The sequence below is a fragment of the Schistocerca piceifrons genome, chromosome 3 (assembly GCF_021461385.2).
Source record: "Schistocerca piceifrons isolate TAMUIC-IGC-003096 chromosome 3, iqSchPice1.1, whole genome shotgun sequence".
Taxonomy (NCBI): domain Eukaryota; kingdom Metazoa; phylum Arthropoda; class Insecta; order Orthoptera; family Acrididae; genus Schistocerca; species Schistocerca piceifrons.
In genome coordinates this window covers 365,598,480-365,619,817 of record NC_060140.1, presented here as the reverse complement: position 1 = coordinate 365,619,817, position 21,338 = coordinate 365,598,480, and the positions used below count along the sequence as shown (strand labels likewise).

The window sequence follows — 21,338 nt, the reverse complement described above, 5'->3', positions numbered from 1 at the left end:
CCCACTGAGTAAGCAGTAGTGTCTGCTGCTTGTGTTCTTCAGTGAGCCTCTGTGCACAGGTCATCTTGTATGGGTACATATGGAGGTCACTTTTAAAAATGCGTTGAACGGATCGTCTGGAAATACCCATTTGCACTGCTGCCTTTCTACACGATTTCCCGGGACTTCTCTGTACAACAATTCGTAGCGCTTCAATATTCTCCGGTGAACAAACAGGCTTAGGCCGAGGTCGCTTCGCTTCCAATACTGTTCCTTCCTGTACAAATTTATCGTACAACCTGTGGATGGTCTTCTTGCAAGGGACCCATCGTGTGTTAAACTGTTGTCGAAAACGCCTCTGAGCCACAACAAGGTTTTTCGTTTCATGATAAAGTAACACAATTGCCGATCGTTGCTATGTCATCAGTCTTCCATTGCCAGCCATTGCTGCTTACTAGTCTCCTAGCGGCAGTATCATGAATTACACGTCATTTCGTAACTCATTTGTTTTTCCAAGCTCTGATGGTACTGCTGTAGAGATCCCAGCGGGATATCTAATGTGCGTCGTAAATTGTGAAAGAAACAATCGGTAACACATTTCGTGCGTCACCCTATAGTAGAAAAAACAATCGTATAATATTCGAATACTCTATTCGTGATATGCTGCTTGAAACAGTATAGTCTAGGCGTAATGTTGCAAAGCGGCATAAAAGCGATCTTGTACGGGACGCTTATACGACACACTGTTGAGTACTGCTCGAATGTTTGGGATTCCCATCAGATCCTATTAAGGAAAGACATCGAAGAAAGTCAGAGGCGCGGTAGGATCGATCAATACGCGAGTATTATTGAATTGCCACTTGAACTCAAGTGGTAAGCCTTGGGGGAGGGGGGGGGGGAGGAGGAAAAGCACTCGCTTACTTCATATGAAAATAAAAATGACATTAGCGCAGAATCAATCCTTATGAAAATGAAAACTAACGAAAATATTAAAATCTTAGTGCACTAGAATAGAAAATGTAGAGATTTCAAAATAACTCACAAATTATAAAACGTGACATTCCATAAGCGGCAGAAAATCAGCGTCAACAATTTCGTGACACTGTAGTTTGATACATCCGGGAACAAAGATCTTCAGTAATTATCATATTGGTGTGCATTTCAGAGGGATTAGAAAACCAAAGCAGAAGAAAATTGTTGACAATCGGCCAACAGTCTTTGGAATGCATGTGACTAAACGTCCAGATTAATAATAGTAAATTGCATATTAGAACTCTCTTTGTCTTTAGCAGCCGGCCGCGGTGGCCGAGCGGTTCTAGGCGCTTCAGTCCGGAACCGTGCGACTTCCTCGGTCGCAGGTTCGAAGCCTGCCTCGGGCATGGATGTATGTGATGTCCTTAGGTTAGTTAGGTTTAAGTAGTTCTAAGTTCTAGGGGACTGATGACCTCAGATGTTAAGTCCCATAGTGCTCATAGCCATTTGAACCATTTTTGTCTTTAGTGCGATTCAAACAGATTAAGAAGATGAAAATGTTGGAAGCGTATGGAGAATTTTGAAGTTAGCGATTGAATTTAAAGTGACGTGAATAGTGTTAACTTTTACGCGTAAATCAGGGAAAATAAGAACAATGAAATGCATGTTTGTGTGTGGGATTCCGCGGACAGTCAGTCAACGTGAAAGGTTGCGGGGCGTAGAAGGTCGTCATACTGTAGCAGATCTGTCACCGACGCTTCGACCCCTGTTGCAAACACCGTCCTGTGGTTCTGCTGGTGTACTCTGCCGACGATGGTCCGCTCGTATCTAGTCGCAACCCCTCTATTGGCGATGGTTTTACTTCACAATTTACAAAAAAGATATTATTGGTCTGCTGTGGTAGAAGGAGTGGGAAGATTTACCGTAATTGGTCTTTCTCGAGTGGAAGTATTGCGTATCTGCTGTTATTTGTTGCCCTTGTAGTGTTGGTCATGTCGGATAACCGTGCACGGAACGTCGATGACAGATATCTTACTGTGCGATGCGTATGTAAGCCCAGAATAGATTCACAGTGAATGAAATATATGTTTTCCTCTGTGGCAATAAAAAAGTATTCGTAGGTTAGGTTAAAAAAATTACTGAAATTAAACTTGTAGTAAGTCATACAGATAATCATCATTTACACACAAGGAAAAAAAAATTATTTCTGCTCTGCTTTCTGCTCTGTTTTCTCTGAGCTACATGTTTTTCTTTGTGGCAATAAAAAAGTATTCGTAGGTTAGGATAAAACAATTTACTGAAATTAAACTTGTACTAAGTCATACAGATAATCGTCATTTACACACAAGGAAAAAAATTATTTGTGCTATGCTTTTTGAAAATATCTGCTACACATCTTATCTTCATTTTGAAACGAACAAAGTAAATCCGTCTTCAGTTTGAAGGATGACGTGAACACCTCAGTGTGTAGCAATTCAGGTTTTTCAACGCTCCACGACACTCTCTCGTGAGTGAAGAAAAACTGTCACCATTCGTGACGCCCTTCTTCATGTATGTTCAGAGCCCCCGTGGGCGGTTTGTCTTGACAAGCGCTATTATGTATCGAGTGCAGTAAAACACATACGGTTTCTTCGAATTATCGAGTTTTTTTTTCAGGAGATCGCACCACTATTTCAATTTGTCGAGGTTTACTTGCCACTATATTTCGTATGTTTTACTAACAATGTTAGCGCAATTTATGTTTTAAACTTCCCAGAAAATGTAGAAAAGATAGATTGGTGGTTTCAAAGGACAGGCAACCCAGTAAGTTTAGACTGACTGTGTTTGTATACCGAGAGGCCAATAAATAATAGTCACAATAATAGTAATTATTATAGTTATTACTGTAGTAATAATAATAATAATGACCATCATCAACATCTTCACTTCATGGAGTAGGCTTCACAGCCTGTTTCGCAATCCAGCCATCTTCTCCTTGGACAATCAGCACCACTACCCAGTGGGCTTGTAGTCCATGTTGATACTAGACAGACGGTCTTGCTGTATTCTTTCAAAATGGTCACACCAATTGATTTTGCATCGTTTCATTTTGTTTTCTGTGTTCCTGTATAATAACAGTAATAGTAGTAGTAGTAGTAAGCGTGAAGGAATGCAGTAGTTGACCGTCTCAATGACATTCTCTGCTCTACATAAGAGTCTCATTCACATAAATGTAACCTTATTTACGAAGGCTAAACGGAACGCAAACTTCGTTGAACTGTAAACAAATTAATGAAAGAGTACAAACAAGGTTATTAGAAAAAAATTGTACTAGAACTTCGTATTACTTCTCTGCACAATCACCATTCATACAGACGGATTATTATACCTCTTAACAGGCTGGCAAATTCCCTCTGCTTAATATACTACCCATCGAGGTTGGCGAACCCGTGAGAGCATTCTGAAATTCTTGACCGGATTCAAAGGCTTGGGAGCAAAGATGTTTAGATTACATCAGATGATTTTCGTACAATAGATCCATAATGCGGGCATTCTTAAGGACGTAGAACACGCCAGAAAAAGAAGAACATACAGTACAGACTTACAAAGGAAAAATATATGCTTAATAAATGGAAATGTCGTGTGACTAGGGCCTCCTGTCGGGGAGACCATTCGCCGGATACAAGTCTTTCGATTTGACGCCACTTTGGAGACTAAACGCGTCGGTGGGGATAAAAAGATGATGATTAGGACAACACAACACCCAGTACCTGAGCGCTGAAATTCTCCGACCCAGCCGGGAATCGAGCCCGGGCTTTTAGGATTGACATTCTGTCGCGCTGACTACTCAGCTATCGGGGGCGGACAAGATATATGCTACATAACTTCCACAGACAGGAAGTGAAAGAACACTCGTGGCTATGGAGTAAGTAAAAATGTAAGGTAAGGACAAATTAGTCATAAAACGAGGAAATGTTCAATACACTGAGGTGCATATTGTAATTGCTACTCTGTTATAACCATGGATTCTCAAATAGAAAAATCAGTATACAGTATTTATTGACATTCATCGCATTACTGCAGTGAAATCGCACAGAAGTCAGATTTTACGTGCACTCACATTATTTGATATTATTGGTAATAATGGATACACAGCAGTCGCCTCTTCCAAGAAGTTTGCCAATGAAACAGAAGGAGCTGGCCGCAAACAAATCCTCTATGCTACTCAGAAAAAACTCATTCACAACGTAGTCAGATTGATTATGGTCGCTGGCAAGCCACCGAATATGTGCGTCGCTTTATAATCGACACTTTTGAGGACCAAAATAAGTGAGTTTCAATCTTTGAGAAGATTATTCTGACTTCTAGTATTGATGCCATGAACCGAGCTTTGGCCCGAGAAAGAGATATACCACTAGTGACAAACATCATTAACAAATAAATATACTCAGTTCTTTCATGTGAGTGAAGAAATGACAATTACCAGGGGCCAACTCCTGGCTGCAGTACGGATATTCAAAAGCGTCCCACCTGAATTGACGCAACAATGCTTGTATCTTTTTGGGCAGTGTGCTGCCGGGCATTATCGTGAAGCGAGCTGAGACTGGTGGTCAACAGCTCGGGTCACTTCTCTGGAATGGCTCCCTTCAGTATTCAAAATGTCACTGAGTAGGCCTCGGAATCAGTTATCCGTCTACCTTCCGCAAAATCGACCCTGGCGTAACGCCGGAAGGGGAGCCCCAATTGCACAAACACCTCGCTCCTTACTCTGATGCCTTCTGATCTTTTTGTCAGGGCAGATCAAAAGCCTCGTATACGTGACAGTAACTCCCGACGAAGAAATGTTTCTCGCCGAGTTACTTGCCCCGTCTGATGAGATTCGTGCGAAGCCTGGTGGTGTGTGCCAGTGTTCTACGAAGATGTTTTACCTGTACTGAAGGAGGTAGTCACCATTTCGAACACCTTCTGAAATGTAAGACATTATTGAGTAAACAGTACATTATGTTTGCAGAACTTAACCCGAACAATAGCAACACATTTTCCATAGTGCGCCTTACCAAGGGGGAGGGGGGGGGGACGTAAGGGGGGCTTTATGCCCACCTTATGAAATTAAAAGAAAAAAACAAAATTCGTTACTTGTCGTTGACTTAGATTTGCGATATTCTTTTTAAAGAGGTACTGATGTTGGTGTGTTGACAGGTCTACTACATGAATATACTTTTTACCACAGTCTTAGCAATATCAGCTCACTTTCAATAACTTGTACTAGTTGTACGTTATGTGCACCCTAAAAAAATTGAAATATACAAAATTCGTTAATTTTTGTTGACTTTTTCTCAAATCATTGTTTTTAAAGAGCTATTGATGTGTAAGATCCTGAGCTTCAAAAATTTAAATAAGACATTCACTGGGGAAAATAACTTCTACTAAGAGTTAAATTTTTAGATGAAGTCTAACTGAAAAATTTAAAACATTTCTGGAACCTGGTAGAAGAATTCATTAAAGACAATAAACACATTTTCAAAATTTTGAAATATAGGGTAACTGATTAGATTAAAGTATGTTCAAAAAGTGAGCATAAAGAATCTTGTCCTAGTTCCTTTTGTATTGTGAGATTTAGGTTGCGAGTGCATCGATTGTCCTTGGTACACCTGACACTACAAAGCTTTCACTGGCTCAGAAATTCGTGATCCAAAATAGTACTTCGACCACTGTATCAGTTCGTTCAATTTGTATGGAACCTTTTGTATCACCCTCTATTCTTCTTGAATTCTGATGGAATTTGCGCGTCTTATACATCGTGCATACTAGGTGGAATAATTTTGCTGTGGTGCTTCTTCCAAGGATCTTATTAACTCTTAGACAATGTCAGTTATTGTAGGTCATTTATCAAGCGTTAAGTCTTTCATTGTTACCACACGTTTATCTTATGTAAATCGACCACATTATGAACACGTGTGTGTGTGTGTGTGTAAGGCAAAGCGTCTGTTGAATACGGAAAAGTAGACATAGTGCGAGAGGGAACATTGTACATAGAAGTGGCTCAAAATTCTGAACGATGATTGTCAGATTCAGCGATCTAGGCCCCCTACTTTGAACAACAAGACATTTTTAACCAGACAGGATATTTCGTTTGAGAGTACATTCCGTTTCGTCACAATTAAGAGAAAATGAACTATTAATGAAATAATAGCAAGTAAAGTTGAATATGTTCCAAAAGACATTGCAAAATTTGAAAGCAGCGCTGATATTAAGCATTAAGAGCGATCAGTTCCCTCTTTTCCTTCTTTCTTTTATGGGCTAAGACAACGAAACTGGCTTTCAACTGCGTAAAATGAACTACCTTACATTAACATTAACCGCTTGATTTCCTTATGAAAGTTGTTTTGGTCCTTATACAATGTTAATAAACTGCATTACTTTTGACAAACAAGAAACATCGTTAACAAATAAAAACATCAATAGACAGGGTGATTCAGATGCCCTTGCTATGGGTTTTATATAAGCCACTATGACTTCAAATAGCACAAGCAAGGTTTTCATATTCTCTCCCTCACCATGCGCAAGCTATTAGTCCGACAGAAAAAATGAACATAACACTTTTGTAGGAAATTTAATGTAGTTAAATTTTGTACTGGGATGCGTTTTCCCTAGAGGGCACAGTTTTCAAATTATTCAGGGAAAACGCACAAAGATGACCTTCAAATGCATGCACTCCAGCGGAAACATACCATAGTCCAAAATTTAAATACTTTAAATTCCCTGCGAAATGGTCCTGCTCATTTATTCTGTAGGACTAACAGTCTGCGCGTGGTAAGCTATAGAATATAAAGATCTAGCGTGTCGTTTTTGAAGGCATTGCAGCTTGCATAAAACCGATCAATAGCGGCAGCTAAATCACGCAGTATTTGTTAAGCAGTTCTCAAAATACCAGTATTTTTGCAGGCTGTTCTAGAATTAATATCAGATATAATTTTTATAATAGTCTTGTGTATTCTGAAAATAATGTAGTAAGTTGAAACTCGTACATTAAATCTATTTTTACTAAACGCACAAATTACGTATAATGTTAACATAGGTTTTAAGTGAAATTAAAAAAATAGCCTTCTTATACACTGAAATAACAAGTTAGTTTATTTTTAGACAGGTTCATATGCTGTTATGTGCAGCACGATCATGTAGATGTTTCACCAACATTAGTTCGGCTACAGTTATGTTCCAATGGCGTTCCAAATGAACTATTCCTTTGTGCAGCTGCGCTGTTGCTTCTCTATGATGTCATACTATCTTCATAATGGCTGCCAACTTCTTCAGATAATCCGTCATCACTAATGTAATATTTGTAGATGAACAACTGGAAGTAACTTCATCCACAGGAAACGTAATTTTGGAACAAAAATCTTCAATTTTCTTCCATTCTGACAACTTTGCAGTTCAGCGACATTTTTTTCAACAACTCTTCTTTATCCATTCTACGCAATGTATCTAACTTCTTGCTCGTAATCACTACCACCTTCTTTTTCTTCGACTTCGTTTTACACTGAGGATTACAGTACCGTACAACTCAAATTTAGCTTAGTATCTGACACAGCGCAAGTATCAATGAATGGTGGTTGGCTAAATTTAAATTTAACGAGTGTTACCTTCGATTCTGGTTTATAAAATACTGTACAGTTGCTGTACTGAAAAAATCGATCAAGATGAATTGAATATTGGGATAAATGAGAGCCGGATAAACGAGGGTCGACTGAATAAATTTTTCCCAAAACTGTTCTTCTAGGCATCTGGGTAGACCGGTCGGGTTGTGGCATACATCCGAAGGTGAACTGTGAGTCGCCGGCCGAAGTGGCCGAGTGTTTCTAGGCGCTACAGTCTGGAACCGCTCGACCGCTGCGGTCGCAGTTTCGAATCCTGCCTCGGGCAAGGATGTGTGTGATGTCCTTAGGTTAGTTAGGTTTAAGTAGTTCTAAGTTCTAGGGAACTGATGACCTCAGAAGTTAAGTCCCATGTGTTCAAAGCAATTTGAACCATTTTTTTGAACTGTGAGTCGCTGAATATGGGGCCAGTTTGTTTCTGAGAATGCCACATGTTTCCTTTTGGTCTCTGCACATATATCTATAAATGAAATGACACAATTTCAGAGATTTCACTGGTCTGATACAGATATTACTTTACAAGGCCAGGAATCGAACTCGGGTCTTCTGCTTACTAGGCAGGTGTGTTAGCCACTAAGCCATCTCGGTACAGAATTTGGATCTAAGAGAGAGCGAGGTGTTCAAGGGTAATCCGTGTGTTTATGTGAACACACCCGCCTAGGATGAGGGACACCATGGTTCGATTCCCAGCCTAGGTACAAATTTTCACGCGCCACATCAGTCTATATACACAGAAACATATATTTCTTTTGTCTTCTTCCTCACTTCGTACATTTGGCAAACTGCCTGTTACTGTACTCCATTTCTTGTATAGCCTTTATCGTGAGTGTTACTCCATTCATAGGTTACCTATTCCTCCCATTTTGTCTTATTTTACTTTATTTTTTCGTTTAGCTTATGTATTCATAAATACTTCCTTATATCCTCATCCCTTTTACGACCTTTTGTTGTTAAGTAAAGGTTTATACTCCTTCAATTTTGTAAAACTTCAACTCGGTTTCTTTCCTGACTTTACTCTGCAAAATTTTTTATAATCGTTCCATATACGGAAGTTGATATATTTAATTTTTGGTCCGCGTCATAGTTGTATTCATAAGTGACGTCGCAACCTAGATATTTGAAACGTATAACTTGTTCCAAGATTTTATTATTCGAGATCACATTAGGTCTTACAGGTTGTATGGCTTGAAATGTCATCCATTTCGTTTCATTTACAGACCATTTTAGGTTTTAGTCTGATGCTTACTATTGCAACTTATAGTCTCATATGTAAAGATCATCTTCATTTTCTGCAATCAGTGTTAAGACATCGTCATATGGAACTGCTTTTATCCTAAAGTCAGGATCTAAAGTTGTTCCTTTTTTTTATTCACCATTTTCCATTTACTGATCACTTCATCTACGTGTATATCTAACAGCGTCTAGGAAATACAGAATCCTTGTCTTACCACTTTGTTGGTGATCATTGACTCTGTGGATTTGTTTCTCATATCTATAGCAATTTCGGTGTTTGTGTATAGATTGTTTTTATGGGATGAGTAGATAGCCTCGTTCAACGATTATATTCAATAGCATATCTCTTTTGTGTCGAATAAATGAGATTACGATGATGGCATGTGCGATGTTCTTTAAATTTTATCTTGAACGAATATTCACCCACAGAGAGGACATTATTTAATATTTCGAACCGTGTTGGTCATACGCATGATTGTAAGACCACGATATGAATTTTCTTCGATATATTATCCCATTCGTATATCGGGTCTTTCATTTCAGTGAGGTTTCCTAGGCACAGCTACCGTGATATTCATCTAAATTTCACATATATTTGTGAAATTATCTTGCTAATACGTTTCAGTGTCTTTAATGTGGTATCAAACGTCCATTAAAAAAAAAAAAAAAAAAAAAAAAAAAAACGGCGCATTTCAGTCGCCAAGAGCTTCTAGTACAAACCTCTTTATTCACAACTGGTTCCGGTCTTCTAATAGTCATCAGGTACCTGGACGCCATTTACAACAGCTTGTTGTTGTTGTTGTGGTGATCTTCAGTCCGAAGGCTGGTTTGCAGCAGCTCTCCATCCTGTGCAAGCTTCTTCATCTCAGAATAACTGCTGCATCTTACGTCCTTCTCAATCTGCTTACTGTATTTATCTCCTGGTCTTCCTCTACAATTTTTACATCCCTACCTCACACACTTCCCTCCAATACTAACTTGTTGATGTCTCAGAATGTGTCCTATCAACCGAAACCATCCTCTAGTCAAGTTTTCCAAATATTTCTTTTCTCTCCTCAGTACCTCCTCATTCGTTACGTGATTTACTCATCTAATCTTCAGCATTCTTCTGTAGCACAACATTTCAAAAGTTTCTATTCTTTTCTTGCCTAAACTGCTTATCGTCCATGTTTCACTACCATACATGGCTACACTTCATACAAATACTTTGAGAAAAGTCTTCTAAGCTCTTAAATATGTATTCAATATTAACAAATTTCTCTTCTTTAGAAACCTTTTTCTTGCCATTGCATTCTACATTCTATATCCTCACTAATTCGGTAATCATCAGTTATTTTGCTGGCCAAATAACTAAACTCATCGCTTACTTTGTCTCGTTTCCTAATCTAATTTGCATCACTTGATTTAATTCGCCTACATTCCATTATTCTTGTTTTGATTTTGTTGGTATTCATTTTACAAACTCCTTCCAAGACGCTGTCCATTCAGCTCAACTGTTCTTCCAAGTCCTTTGCTGTAGCCGACAGAATTACCACGTCATTGGCAAATCTAAAAGTTTTTATTTCTTCTCCCTGAACTTTAATTCCCGCTCTACATTTTTCGCTGGATTCCTTTACTCCTTAATCTATAGATTGCATAACATCGGTGACAGATTATAACCCTGTCTCACTTCTTCTCAAACACCGCTCCCCTTTCGTGCCCCTATACTCTTATAACTGCCATTTGGTTTTTATACAAGTTGTAAATAGCATTACGCTCCCTATAGTTTACCCCTCTGCTATACTCAGCATTTCAGAAAGCATATTCCACTCAACAGTGTCAACAGCTTACAAAGCAATATTAAAACCATGACATCAGATGATCTAAAATACATCCTCCGTCACTGCCACAGTTTTAACATGGTCGTGTAAGCTGTTGTAATTGACTAAGACACCTGATTAGCTAAAGCCGGTTGTGGATAAAGATGTATTAATTAGTATTAGCAACTCTTGGCAATTGACCTACGTCGTTCTTAAATGTTTACGAACTCCAGGCACCACCTTCACTAAATATATTTGAATATAACCTTTCGTAAGCTATCGTCGATTTATTTTCGCAGTGGTTTGTACGCGTCTGTCGTTGTTAACTTTAAAAGGAAACTAAGATACTGCTTCCTGTCAGCAGCGAGGTCAGCAACAAACGATGCTCTATCTCGGAATGGACAAGAATAACGCAATAAATGAGTTGTAGCTTTTCTAAGGTACCGTCCTAGCCCTCTCTGTAAGTGGTCTGTACAGATCACGGAAGACAAATCTGGAAGACCAATAAGGAGACCATTCTACTCTGACTAGCGTTTATAATGTTTCCTTCTTATTCTATAATCTTCTGAATCTCCGTCTGTACTTTATTTATGTTATACCACAGATGCGTAGTCAAACATATTTGTACGTGCCTGCGGTGCACACATTATCTTCCCTCAGCTCCTTCTGTGATACCGAAATACGAGATTAATTTCGGTAGCTGCCAGCTAATTGCAGAGCGGAAGTTTACGTTGGCTTCCGTCACACAATTACCGCGCGGAAGAAGATAACCGAAACGATAGTCGAGCGCCGAAAGCTGCGAAGACCGCGATACTGAGCCGCCTGCATCTCACACGTGTCCAATCCCCACATAAAACTCTGAAGGTCAGCGGCACCTTGCTTGTGTCACCGCTGGCCATTCTGGGAACATTTGATTCACCGTTAGTCAGTTGCACTGAGCCTGGATTTTCTGCCTGGATGTGGGCAACCCCTATAAAAGGCGACCATTCGACCCAGAGATATTGTTTTCTGTAGGGCAACCATCCAGTCCGTCAGTGCAGTATACTACATCTGTTCGCAACTGTAACGGTAAGCACACCTACGTAGTAAGATCACAGTAGTTCTTTGCTATTCAGAAAACAGAAAAGACAGAGGTGCTAAATTTCATCCTATCCATGATAAATGTCTGTCTTCTAGTGAAATGATATCGCGAAGCTCTAGTCAGTGTAGAATTAGATTTAAAGCTGTGTGCAACATACGAATTGGCTTGTTTCTAATTATCGTAAGTTCCGACAGTACTATACCTGATGTTTCGTGCAGTTGCGCATACAGGCATGTGAAATACCTTTTTTTTAGTGACTCCGCCAGTGAAAATTGTGATGGAATGAGTCACACACCATGAACAATATCCTTTTGTCTACTTATTCACAACTGCAAACAGGGATGTCTACTCTCTACGTAGTGTTGAGACTGAGCGTACATTGAAAGGAATTTAGCCTCCAGGAAAGAAGACCAGTTTCCAACATGTTTGAATGGAGTAATCCTGATTTACAATGGAAATAAATTTCAAATAAATGGCTGGAAACTTTAGTGGTAGGGGTGTTTTGTTGCAAAATATTTTTACCTTCGGCGAATCTCCTCCATGCCGATCGAAAAGTTTTAGGGTCGAAAGAATTAACTTCAACAGAAAGTTGAACAAGGATGCGGAGGCAAATTTGAAACTTGTTATTCTTACCAGAGCTTGGTGTTTGCAGTAATTAAACGATTCTCTTTCATTTACTGAGTTCTTCTCTCAGAGGCCCAGTAACGCCTTTGGGACAATGATCACAAATACCTTTATTGAAATCAACTCAGTCAAGATCACAGTAATTTTTTATGTTACCCGCATCAGTCTGAAAATTATTATTTTCAAATAAAATACTATAGAAGCGTTATGTCACGTACTTCATAAAGACTTATGCTTCTAATGCTGAAGTTACCTTTAAGTGCACACGACTTAAGGTCTGTACGTTTTTACATCAAGATGTTTAGTGTACCGAAATGAAACCTGATGACCAACTATAAAAAGTGTGGTGAGCCTAAGTAGATGATTTCAGAAAGAACCTCATTGTTCTTGTTTGTGTCATGTATTCGCAGGTGCGTGTACTGAATCAAGTGGATTATGCTGATCATCACGCAACCATTGGGGGATGGATGTGACTATATTCTCTTCTTAATGAGTATTGTGAATTTGGTATAGTAAAGTACTCGAAGGACCTTACTAATACGTTCATGCTAAACAAACTGCTGCAAACATATCGATTTGTTCTACGCTGGCCGCTCAAAACAATAGATACACCTCTATTTACAGTTATGGGAATTCTATTTTCATTCTACTGATCTATTTGATATTGAAAATAAGATGTATAAAATCTGTTTGGTAAATGCTGTTCCACTCATTAAGAATACCACATTTGTTAAGGCGAAACATAAGCTGACACAACTTTCCAGTATCTATCTGTTATATGAAGCATGTATTTATATTGTTGGATATCAGCCCACAGGGTGTCAGGTTAGAGATGTTAGGTTGAAATTTCATTGGCGAAATGATGTTCTCTGTAACACTGCTCTCCGTTGTCGTATTTAGCTTTGAGGCCTCGGTCAACTCAGGTTGCAGTAACGAAAACATTAATCCTGCTTTCTTGATCGTTCTTTCGCGTCGTAATGATCAAGTCTGTCGGCATAATAAAAGGTGTGTTTTCGTTGATCGTAGTCTCGAAATCAGATCGGTCTGTTTGTGGACAAAAATCAGTATTATTGAAAGAGTCTACAATGTAGTAACTTCGGCGTAATCACTTCATAAAATAGTACTCTTCTGCCACAAATTCACAGCTTATCGTTTAATCATAATAAGGTACAGATATGCAGAAAAAACACTCTTCGCATTAACAGAATACGGTTTATAGGTGTTCTGAAAAAAAAAAATTACTGATACCACCTCGACTAGGTTGGGTGAATTAGCGACTAAATTAAAAAATACGCAGATGTCGTCATTATCATCATCATCACCATTTAACAACTGCAGTTTCCCGGTTTCTGTGTATATTCCTATTTCATAACTTCCTATGAGGCCTAGCGGCGAAGCCCATACACGCAAACGGAAAAGTCGGAGAATCGAGTCCCGTTCGGACCACGGATTTGTTCACTATGTATTTAATTTAATCTTCACTTCTCAATGCTGGGAACATTTGCCAGGAATGAGACGTGGTTCGGATTCTACGTAAAATGTAGTTCCCCTTTTCCCGGTACGATTACTTGGGCAGGTTACGGGCATAGAAGTCGCAGATATCCAATTTAATGGGTTACACCAGCCACTTGAGCCGGAAGAAATTATTATTGTTATTATTATTATCTCTTCACGACATCGTCCAATGCCCATTCTCTTCCTGCAATGTCCATCTTTATGATGCCCGCGTAGCGTGTTCTTGTTCTTCCTCCGCGCTGAGCTCTTCAGCTTCCCTTTCTAGATTTACTCGTTGGTTTCGTCTTTAACGAGTGCTCATACGACTTAAACCTAGGTGTTGTGATCTGCTGTAGCAGTGTTATCTGAAACACCAGCCCTCTCTTTCGCCTCTTCATTTCTAAATTCACAAGAGAGTCCAGGTCACGTCAGAATGATCCTGCCACCGTGTGTGACAGTAGATGTTGGCAACGGCGAATGTATGGCAGAGGGTCACACGGCCATTGCCAAACGTGTCAGATTAAAAGACGACCAACGGTTGCAAGCCGAGGAATTCTCATTTAGATCTCGTGTTTGGTAGAAAATGACACATTCAACGAAAACCTGCTACCTTGTCAGCAGAACAGATGATTCTTAAAGACATTTGGCCACACCTGATAAATAATCCAGTCTAGCATTAGACGTAGCAAACCCTCTGGAAGGTCTTAACTGACTGAGTCCAAAAGTAAAACAAACTACACTAGTGGCCATTAAAATTGCTACACCAAGAAGAAATGCAGATGATAAACGGGTATTCATTGGACAAATATATTATACTAGAACTGACATGTGAACACATTTTCGCGTAATTTGGGTGCATACCTTCTGAGAAATAAGTACCCAGAACAACCACCTCTTGCCGTAATAACGGCCTTGATACGCCTGGGCATTGAGTCAAACAGAGCTTGGATGGCATGTACAGGTACAGCTGCCCATGCAGCTTCAACACGATACCACAGTTCATCAAGAGTAGTGACTGGCGTATTGTGACGAGGCAGTTGCTCGACCACCATTGACCAGACGTTTTCAATTGGTGAGCGATCTGGAGAATGTGCTGGCCAGGGCAGCAGTCGAACATTTTCTGTATCCAGAAAGGCCCGTACAGGAATTGCAACATACGGTCGTGCATTATCCTGGTAAAATGTAGGGTTTCGCAGGGATCGAAGGGGGAGAGCCACGGGTCGTAACATATCTGAAATGTAACATCCACTGTTCAAAGTGCCGTCAATGAGAACAAGAGGTGACCGAGACGTGTAACCAATGGCACCCCATACCATCACGCCGGGTCATACGCCAGTATGGCGATGACGAATACACGCTTTCAATGTGCGTTCACCGCGATGTCGCCAAACACGGATGTGACCATCATGATGCTGTAAATAGAACCTGGATTCATCCGAAAAAATGACGTTTGGCCATTCGTGCACCCAGATTCGTCGTTGAGTACACCATCGCAGGCTCTCCTGTCTGTGATGCAGCGTCAAGGGTAACCGCAGCCATGGTCTCCGAGCTGATAGTCCATGCTGCTGCAAACGTCGTCGAACTCTTCGTGCAGATGTCTTGCTAACGTCCCCATCTGTTGACTCAGGGATCGAGACGTGGCTGCACGATCCGTTACAGCCATGCGGATAAGATGCCTGTCATCTCGGCTGCTAGTGATTCGAGGCAGTTGGCATCCAGCACGGCGTTCCGTATTACCCTCCTGAACCCACCGACTCCATATTCTGTTATCAGTCATTGGATCTCGACCAACGCGAGCAGCAATGTCGCGATATGATAAACCGCAATCAGGCTACAATCCGACCTTTATCAAAGTCTGAAACGTGATGGTACGCATTTCTCCTCCTTACACGAGGCATCACAACAACGTTTCACCAGGCAACGCCGGTGACCTGCTGTTTTGTATGAGAAATCGGTTGGAAACTTTCCTCATGGTAGCACGTTGGCCGGCCGTTGTGACCGAGCGGTTCTAGGCGCTACAGTCTGGAACCGCGCGACCGCTACGGTCGCAGGTTCGAATCCTGCGTCGGACATGGATGTGTGTCATGTCGTTAGGTTAGTTAGGTTTAAGTTGTTCTGAGTTCTAGTGGACTGATGACCTAGTGCTCAGAGCCATTTGAACTATCAGCACGTTGTAGGTGTCGCCACCGGCGCCAACCTTGTGTGAATGCTCTGAATAGCTAATCATTTGCATATCACAGCATGTTCTTCCTGTTGGTTAAATTTCACGTCTGTAGCGCGTCGTCTTCGTGGGGTAGCAATTTTAATGTCCAGTAGTGTAAATCTCATATTAGGCAGTAGTACCTTTCATACACAAGACCGGTTCGATGGCACAAATCTGAATAATAAGCTGGATCTTGCGATGATGTAAAGATCATGAATACAAGAAACACGAGTAGGGACAATATAGTGACGCTGACTGGGAAAGTTCAGACTATTACGCTGAAATTATGTTCGGAGAAAGTTTTGCGGAAACATGAGTGATGGAAAGCCTACGTAGGTTGCCGTCTCGGCAAGCGCTCGGGCGACCGGAAGCCAAGTCACGCGGAAGCCAGCTGTCGAGAAGTCAAGGGCAAACCGCGAAGGTTACTCCCAGTGCATTTTCCACGAACTGAGCAGTGGAGCGTAAATTGAAACGAATCTTTTACGCTTCAATAATAAACGTAATAAGGTATTTCTTACATGTCAAGACGAGGCGTTAGGCAGGGCGGAATGGAAGACTAAACTAGAAAAGATAGATTTTTCTAAAAAGGGAAGCACGAATGACCTTTCTGGTACGGTTCGACTCTAATGTCATTAATGTCTGTAAAACGCTACAAATTATTTCGGATTAATAATGAATGCACGATGAAAATAGCGTTCACGTTTAAGGGGTGACGTTTCTTTTCATTTCCTTTTAGAGATGCATACGCTGGGATCTTAAATAGAACATCACTTAACAACTTGCTATGAGAGTAACTAATGGCTATTCTGGTAGAGGTATGCTTATTGCTCATCGTGAGGAATCAGAAAAATTCCTGGATGAATTGTAAATTGTAAATTTGTCTCCCAGTCTGATAGAAGCCTTTAGACTTTAGAACACTGTGATATTTAGTGTGTCACACTCGCTGATTATTGACTCGAGTTGTTCCCCTTCGTGTCTCCACATCCGAAAAATAATTTGTCGTTGGCGGCAATCAAACCCAAGGCTCTGACGGCGGTAACCAGGGACTCTAATTCCCTAGACAAGCGTTGCTATTTTTCTGAAAGAACCTTATACAAAAATGTGTGTTGGATCGGGACTCGAACCTAGAACCTTGATTTCCGCGTGTAATGCTCTTACCGACTTTTTCTCTGTTTCTTTGTCGTCTGAAAAAATGGCTCTAAGCACTATGGGACTTAACTGCTGAGGTCATCAGTCCCCTAGAACTTAGAACTACTTAAACCTAACCAACCTAAGGACATCACAGACATCCACGCCCGAGGCAGGATTCGAACCTACGACCGTAGCGGTCGCGCGGTTCCAGACTGTAGCGCCTAGAACCGCTCGGCTACTCCGGCCGGCTTTGTCGTCTGAGTGAGATATCCTGGTACAAGTAACAATGCGCCCTTATGGCTTATTTCTGCCAATACATCGCTCCTATTATCCAAACTGTGCTTAAGTTCTCCTGCATACCTTGTGGGTCTATCACCAATGGAAGAAAGGATATTACATACACATGGCTTGTTTTCAAAATGACTCTTTCACACTGCAGCTTCTTTATCTTCATTCAACACATCGGACGACTGTCACTACTTTTATTTTTATTTATAACGGACACCAATCTCTGATTTCATTTTCGTAGTTACTACTTTTTGCTAAATTTGTTCCTTGATTACAGACTGCACACCGATTTAGATCACAGCTGAATTTGGTGGTTGCAGCAATACAACTAGCTATATTCGGCTATTATAACAATTCAACCTCGACATCTTTTATAACAACAAATTGTTAAACAGCATTTAAAAAAATACTGTTTTCTTTCCAGTAGTATAGACAACGTTTTGGAGAGTGAAACGTCATGTGTCTCCCCTCGCTGGAACCACTGGATTCTATCTTACCACACTTCACCACTTGTTGGGAAACTATACTTATTTCCTTGTGACCGGTTTCGATCTGATGGACATTAATATTACAACCTCATGCTTGATACCATTTTGCACAAACTGCCTTTTGCAGCACTGCAGTTAAAAAAGATCTCCAAGAGGTAGTCATGCAGGTTTAATTATGCTTCAATTAAAGAAAGTTACATAATTAATTTTTTATTTATTTGTAGCCACATGTCTGCATTCCTGGTACACACTGAAGTCCCCACGACCTGCCAGGTTAGCCGAGAGCACTGCTTCTTGGCTAGGGGCGCCAGCCCCGGATCGAATCCACCTGGCGGCTTAACGACGGAGGCGGGTATGCTGGTCAGCCTGGATGTGGTTTTTAGGCGGTTTTCCACATCCCACTAGGTGACTACCAGGCTGGTCCCCACGTCCCGCTTCAGTTCCACGGCTCGCAGACATCTGACCACATTCGCACTATTTCATGTATTACACTATACACCGACAGTTAGGGTACCCAAATTCCGTCCCAGGGGGTACGGGGTGGGGGCAGGAAGGGCATCCGGACACCGCTTCATTTAACCTTGCCAAATCTGATTAACCATGCCGACCCTGCGTCATTGTGGGACAAAGGCACAAGCAAAAGAAGAAGATTAAAGTCCCCACGACACAGTACTGTACCACGCCACTAGAGAGGCCAAAACAAAGTGGCACAGCCCAGTGATAAAGTGAAGACGCAGTGCGCCATTTTATAGCGGCAATGAGACGGAGCGTAGAACATCGTCGACGTATCGCTAGGTAGTAAAGGTGCCGCGGTTGACAACCGAAGGAGTCTGGTATGAAATAAAATGACACCCGAGACCATCAGGAACGGTTGTCGGGCGGTGGGATTGGTATCCCACTGGTGTCTGGGGCGTCTTCAGACATGCCTTCGGCCTAGAATCACGTGGAATGGAGTAGAACTGTCGTCTGTGATGAGTCCCGCTTCTGAATGAGCCCCGATGTCCAGCGGAGACGTGACTGGAGACGCCGTGGACAACGGTGGAGCACCAAATTGATTGTCACTCGCCATAGGGCCCGACAACCAAGAGTGATGGTCTGCAGTCCAGTTTCATTTCTCTAGCAGACTCCTTTGGTTATCATCCGCTGCACCTTGACAGTACAGCGGTAAGTCGACGATGTTCTACGCCCCGTTTTGTTGCACTTCATGACAGGACACCCTGGGCTTACACACACGGTGAAAGCATCTACTGCTAGTCTTCCTGCTTGCGAAATCCTACCTTGGCCAGCAAGGTCACCGGATCTCTCCTCAACTGAGAACGTTTGGAGCTCGGCATTTTGAAGATCTAAGGCACCATCTGAACAGAATTTGGTACGATATCGCTCAGGAGAACATCCAACAACTCTGTCAGTCCTATGTCAAGCCGAATAACAGCTTGCATAAGGGCCAGAAGTGGACCACTGCATTTTTCACTTGCTCCATTTGTCAACTCTTTTTCTTGAATAAATCATCCAATTTTTATGAAATTGTAATCATTTGATAGTCTGTACATTTACATCACATCTACCGATTCCCGTCCCATTCGGATAATTCCTCCGTGGTGCGTCCTCTTTTGTGTCTTTGAGTGTATATTTATGTGTTATATTAATTTAAAAATGTATAGCCTATGTCTGTTCGAATGTTCATCAAGAACTTTTCGAGGTTTTTAGGAACACCATTTCCCATTTATATATTATTACATATACATTTATGAAGTAGACGTATTTAAACATATATGTATAGCCTATGTCCGACTGAACGTTCATTAGAATATTGCGCAAAAATTTGAAATAAATCGTTCAAGTAATTTTAAGTAAATCGGTCACGAACTTTTCGAGATTTTTGCAACAACATTTTCACTCTGTATGTGACATGTATATTTACATTGATTAGCCAGAACTTTATTACCGCCAACCTACTATCGATATAAATCCGTCTAGGCGACAGCAGCTTCACCTGGCGAGGAATGAATGCTAGTCAGACGAGGTGCATGTAGTATCAGTCAGCGTGCTGGCCGGCCGCAGTGGCCGAGCGGTTCTAGGCGCTTCAGTCTGGAACCGCGCGACCGCTACGGTCGCAGGTTCGAATCCTGTCTCGGGCATGGGTGTGTATGATGTCTGATGTGGACTGCTAAGGCAGCCAGTCCACAGTGCACAGTGACAGGTAGCCGAAAGAAAGGCACGCGTACACACACGCCGACTGGCGTGAAGTCTGGAACAGGATAACTATTGAATGGTAGCAAGAAAAGTACGTAGCTGCTTTATACTTAACTTTAATTCTTTGTTGGTTTACAACGTTCATCTTGAGACATTTATACGATAACTCTCAAACTATGTAAGGCTAATGGCGCCTTGCTAGGTAGTAGCCATGGACTTAGCAGAAGGCTATTCTAACTGTCTCTCGGCAAATGAGAGGAAGGCTTCGTCCGTATTGTCGCTAGCAATGTCGCCCGTACAACTGGGGCGAGTGCTAGTCCGTCTCTCGAGACCTGCCTTGTGGTGGCGCTCGGTCTGCGATCACACAGTGGCGACACGCGGGTCCGACATGTACTAAATGGACCGCGGCCGATTTAAGCTACCACCTAGCAAGTGTGGTGTCTGGCGGTGACACCACAATGTCCTTAGGTAAGTTAAGTAGTTCTAAGTTCTAGGGGACTGATGACTTCAGATGCTAAGTCCCATAGTGCTTGGAACCATTTTGAGTCAGCCTGCTGTCCTTGTGTAGAACAGGAAAGGAGGGCAATCTATCTTAGTGTGATCGATGGTAGATTATGATGGCCTGGAGGATCAACACGAGCATTTCGGAAACTGTACGACTTTGATAAAAAGGTGTTTGAGCAGTGCTGTGGTTAGTCTGTTCAGCACGTGGCGAAACCAAGGTGAAACAACTTCGAGACGTCGTGTGACGTCGTGGCGTTGGGCAGCCACACCTCATTACAAATTTCAGGCGTCGTAGGCTGGGCAGGCTGGTGAAACAGGACAGGTGTCGAACTGTGGCGGAACTGATATCTGACTTTAATCCTGACCAGAGTACAGGTGTGCCTGAACACACTGTGCACCGAAAACACGTAGCGATGGGCCTCCGTAGCCGACGACCCATACATGTGCCAATGTTAACACCACGACATCGGCAACTACGACTGAAATGGACACGTGGCCATCGGTACTGGACGTCGGCGCAGTGGCAGAGAGTTGCTTGGTCTCATGACTCCAGATACCTTCTTCATTATGGTGATGGGAGAGCACGAATCCGTCGTCTTCCAGGGAAACAGCTCTTTGACTCCTATATTGTAGGCGGCTCCATAATGGTCTGGGGAACATTCATGTGGGCGCCCATGGGTCCAGTGGAGCTCGTGCAAGGCAAGGCACCATGAC

General features: G+C 41.7%; 1 protein-coding gene across 4 annotated transcripts in view; it reads left to right on the top strand.

The window, feature by feature from the left end:
- The window catches only part of LOC124788259, a 47,979-nt gene that overhangs the window by 20,111 nt on the left and 6,530 nt on the right, over window positions 1–21,338 (top strand). Inside the window, exon 1 of one of the 4 annotated variants that reach the window (XM_047255463.1) lies at window positions 11,481–11,686. The exons of the other annotated variants lie outside the window; for them this stretch is intronic. The gene's annotated coding sequence lies outside the window, so the exon portion shown is untranslated. Of the gene's footprint in view, window positions 1–11,480; window positions 11,687–21,338 lie in introns of those variants that run through there. 4 annotated transcript variants of the gene reach the window in all.